Source organism: Tenrec ecaudatus, chromosome 2, assembly GCF_050624435.1.
Source record: "Tenrec ecaudatus isolate mTenEca1 chromosome 2, mTenEca1.hap1, whole genome shotgun sequence".
NCBI lineage: Eukaryota > Metazoa > Chordata > Mammalia > Afrosoricida > Tenrecidae > Tenrec > Tenrec ecaudatus.
In genome coordinates, this window is record NC_134531.1 from 172,987,021 (window position 1) to 172,992,207 (window position 5,187).

The 5,187-nt window shown below is 38.9% G+C and overlaps 1 non-coding gene across 1 annotated transcript; it reads right to left on the bottom strand.

The window, feature by feature from the left end:
- Nucleotides 1-3,025: 3,025 nt before the first annotated feature.
- On the bottom strand, nucleotides 3,026-3,164 carry LOC142442201 (small nucleolar RNA SNORA7). The gene has a single exon (XR_012783429.1). It is a non-coding gene; the product is annotated as a small nucleolar RNA SNORA7 (small nucleolar RNA).
- Between the last annotated feature and the right edge of the window lie 2,023 nt (nucleotides 3,165-5,187).

Here is a 5,187-nt window from a genome sequence, read left to right on the forward strand (position 1 = left end):
AACAGATGAGAATGTTAAGAAAACAGCAATAAAAACAAAATCAGTTTTAGATGGGAGAAGGATGGGGTGCTTTAGGAGAATATTTTCTGTGTTAAGACTTGGAGTATATTTGATTGGAGGTACAGAGGAAAGAGTGATTGAGTCAAACATTGAATTGAAGGATTCCTTTGATTACACAAATAATGATGTATCTTATTTTGTGTGACACACTGGAAATTTAATGGTAAACAATTCACATATATTGCCTCTGAATTTAATTTTATGGGAAGTCAGAGGAATGAAATATGAAATGTATTTACAAAGATGATAAGTACCAGAAAAGAAAATAAGAGGGAAAAACAACCTACTCAGAAAATGGGGATAACATTATTATTTTCTTTTCATTTATCAAAAGAGGGAATAGACCTAACAAGTTAAATAGGCGGGAAGAAAGACATTCAAGAAGAGTTCTGAGTAAAGTGATATAAAGTGAAGCGGAAAGGTGGGTAGGGTTCCGTGGGTCAAGTTGAAGGTCTTGGTCTATCATAAGAGCTACAGATGTCTACCAATGTGCTGGATGATTATATTTTGTTTTAAGAAATATCATATTGGCTATTGTGGAGAATGCACTTGTGGTCAGGAGTGGATTCTAAGAACAACTCAGTCTGATTTGGAAAGAATGGTGTGTATGAAGAATGCTAAGAAATAAGAAGCTAGCGATGCAAATAGGGGTTAGACAGAGCATCTGTTGCAATGTTATGGGACCGGTCCTCTGTGATCGAAATAACGATGGTTCAGTGATAGCTTTCTCCTTTCCCATGCATAACATTTAGACTAACAGCCAATACACCTCTGCGCAGTCACTACGCATTTGTTAATGGAGACTTGCCCATTGCTATGATGCTGAACAAGTTTCACCTATGATTACTGACTAGGAAGAAAGGCCTGACAATCTACTAAAAACACACCAATGAAAACTCCAGGAATCAATGTATTCCAATTCCCAAGGGATTGAGGAAATGGTGTAGGATTAGAAAGCGGTTTCTGCCATTGTGCCCAAGTTTTCCATGAGTTAGGACTGGGCCCTGTAAGAGCTAACACATTGTGATCAATACTTCGACTAAGGAGACTCATCCATTCTACATTTCACAAATATTCTTTGTATAAGCTTAGGTATTTGATTGAATTCAATGCCCTCTTTTCACCAAACCAATTCCTCCAAGCAAATATTGCCTCATGAAAAAAAAAGCTAGAACCTAAAACTAATGCCTTTGATTATGAATCTTGTGAATTAGCTAACTTTAAATGATTTGGCTAGATCCCATTGAGAAGATTTTTTCAAAGAAGTTTTTCATTCCTTCCTTTTAATGTCAAACCTTGACATTGTAATTATAACTCATTGCATAAGACAATCTTTTCCAGAAACTAATATCACATTATCATTTGCATTAATTATTCTGATTACATATAATCTTGAAAACACGCCACCAAAATGTTTGAGCTTTTTCTCTGCTTTATTTCAGCTTGTTTGTCAGGAATCCAGAGACAGTGCCAAATGAGCATCATCTCTCAACTCAGATGAATTATTAAGGCATTTACTTTTTGTGCTTTACCAGAAGAGATCTGAGCTCAATGCAAAAAATTTTAAAAAGTAAAAGAAAGAAAGATGAATTTTGCACTTGTAACTATGTTTAACCAGAGACTGGGAGATGACCTGGGGACAGCCAGGTAAAGTATATTCACTGGAATAAGTGATTTTTAAAAACTTCCTCCCAACCATTTCTCTTTCTGGCTTATTGCTAAGCCGCTATGTCCAAAGAACTATCTCTAGATCTACCTTCTATGTTAGCTCTTAGGCTGTATAAATCTGAGGAAATAGAAACTTACTTTTCCCACTGAGGCTTATTTATCTCTACTTACAGAATTCGAAATGGCTATGAACCTTATTTATCCTGTTTATTCAAAGTGTATTTTATTTCATGAGAATTAGGCGAAGTTACTTCTGAGCCATGATAAAATCTGCTTTGTCCTGGCAGATGTCAGAGAGTGTTAAGACACTGTCTCTGCAAAATCATGTGTGTCGATAGGAACTCAATCTTTTTGTTTTACCGCAGAGGACTCGACAAGTCTTGAGTGTTGAATGCAGGCAGTAGCCAATGTAAATATTCTCACCTTCCAATATCCATCTGTAGCAATACATCACTAGAACAGAGACAAGCAATTACATCTCTGTCGTGTCACTTTGATGTGTAGCCTCAGGTAAGTTATGTAACCTCTGATGTCTCTAGTTCTTCATTGCAATCAATTTATGAATAACGCTTGGCACATGATATCAAAAACTCACTACCATTGATTTGCTTCCAACTCATAGTAACCCTGCAGGACAGAGCAGAACTGTTTCGTTGGGTTTCTGCAGGCCTTTAATCTTTATGGGAGCAGACATTCGCATCATTTTCTTGTGGCCTGGCTGTGGATTCCACTCACTGATCTTAAGAGCACTCAGAATGGGAGCCACTGTCACCAATAACAGTTCTCAGGTTCACACAGCATTCTCTTTCATATCTTCATTGGTTCTCCTTTCTCCATCTTATGTTGCCTGGGCTCATCTTCTGAACTGTGCAGAGGCTTATCATCTTATCTCCTAGCACCCTGAAGGGTAGAGCACAACTCTCCCTGTTGGCCATGACCCAGGAGTCATGAGCCAATGAGTCAGAATTGACTCTATGGAAGTGATTTTGTGGTTGTTTCCATTATTTGTCTATTTTCTTTTCTTGCAATCTTTTCTCAATTCTAGCCAGGATAATGTCCGCAGGCCCAAACTAGGCTTTGTGGCAGCAGCAAAAATCCTCCCTTCTTTTGATTCAGTCCTGAAGTTGAGAAGTCACTGGCCTACTCTCAGTCTTCTTATTCCTTTTCTCAAAACCTAAGTCTTCTCACAGAAGGCAAAGATTTGAAATTCTGAAAACCAATATGTTCCAATGGACATGATGAGTCATATGCCATCTTTTGTGATTAAAGACGTTCAATTAAATAGTGATTTTTTAAACACTGTCGCAGAGTTATCTTCCAATCACCAGCTACTGAGCAAACTGGGAATGGAATGGGTCTCTGAGAGGTTTGTTATCCCTCCCATCTCCGAAGCTGGCAGAATACAAGCTATTCTCTAGATGTGATCATGGGAGGTCATAAGGGGTGATTCTTATGGATTGAAGGAAAAAATAACAAAATAAGATAATAAAATAAAATGCAGTGTTCACAAGAAAGGCAACAGAGAAATGTCCAAATTCCCTTTCTACCTCATTAGCTTAAACACAGTTCCACAGCACATACACCCGCATTCCTTTGGCACTAGTGGTAAAACGTTGTTCACTCAACCTAGTTAACTAGGAGATGGCATGATGAAAACTAGCTTCTAAACCTTTAGGTTCTTGTAACTGAGTTCTCACTTGCTTAAAGATAGCCTTATTTAGATTTGAAGCAACAACCCCACCCCAACTTAAACACAGACAGCACCCAATTTCCTGCACTGATGGAGAGAATAATTTATAGTTAAAGTTGAATTACATTGTATAATGGGTGTTGGTTTTCTGAGTATATACTTTGCTAATTATGTTTTGTTGAAGGCAGTGTAGTGTAATAGAATGGGAGCAGCATAAGAATTAGGATACTTGTTACTATTTTATACACACTGGCTACAGCATCCAGTATTTGACCTTAAAACGATGATTTATTTCTCCAGGATATATAGAATTTTCCTCTTTAACAGAAATCTAGGAAAATATGGCATACTGGAAAGAGAACATACTAATGTATACCCTAGCCTGAGGGCTTTCTGCACGTACCATAGAAACTCGGGCATGTTGTGATTGTTGTTAGGTGCCATCTAGTCAGTTCTCTTTCCTGTACACAGAATGTACAACAGAATGAGAAAACAAAATCAAAAAAAAATGAACACATTTCAAGTTCCTTTGATGTCTAAATAATGAGAGAGCCTATTAAACCGCATTCCATGACGCTCACCTTCCCTGCACGATCGCTGAAGACAAAGCGGGTGCATAAGCAAATGTGGTGAAGAAAGATGATGGTGTCAGGCTACCAAAACATATAGCATCTAGGGTCTTAAAGGTTTGAAGGTAAACAAGCGGCCATCTAGCTCAGAAGCAACAAAGCCCACATGGAAGAGGCCTGCGTGATCATGAGGTGTCAAAGGGATCAGGTATCAGGCATCAAAGAACAAAAAATCATATCATCGTGAATGAGGGGGAGTGTGGAGTGGAGACCCAAAGCCCATCTGTAGGCAACTGGACATCCCCTTACAGAAGGGTCTCGGGGAGGAGATGAGCCAGTCAGGGTGCAGTCTAGTTCCTAAATGTTCCCTCCCCACCCACTATCATGATCTCAATTCTACCTTACAAATCTGGCAAGAACAGAGGATGTACACTGGCACAGATAGGAACTGGGAACACAGGGGATCTAGGACTGATGATCCCTTTAGGTCGAGTGGTGAGAGTGGTGATACTGGGAGAGTGGGGTAGAGAGAGGAAATGGATTATAAGGCTCTACATATAACTTCCTCCCTGGGGGACAGACAACAGAGAAGTGGGTGAAGGGAGACGTCAGACAGTGTAGGACATAAAAAAATAATAATTTATAAATTACCAAGGGTTCATGAGGAGAGGTGAGCAGGGAGGGAGGTGTAAAAATGAGGAGCTGATGCCAGGGGCTTACATGGAGAGTGAATGTTTTGAGAATGATGAGCATAACGAATGTATAAATGTACTTTATACAACTGAAGCATAAATGGATTGTGATGAGTTATATGAGCCCCCAATAAAATAACTAATTATCAGGCATCAAAGAACAAAAAATCATATCATTGGCTGCACACCTCCATGATAGGATCGCTGAAGACAAATGGGTGCATAAGCAAATGTGGCGAAGAAAGCTGATGGTGCCCGACTATCAAAAGAGATAGTGTCTGGGGTCTTAAAGGCTTGAAGGTGAACAAGCGGGCATCTAGCTCAGAAGCAAAAAAGCCCACATGGAAGAAGCACACCAGCCAGTGCGATCACGAGATGCCAAAGGGACCAGGTATAAGGCATCATGCAAAAAAAAAGACATATATATGTATGTGTATATGTGTATATATGTGTATATACATATGTGTGTGTGTATATATATATATATATATATATATATATATATATA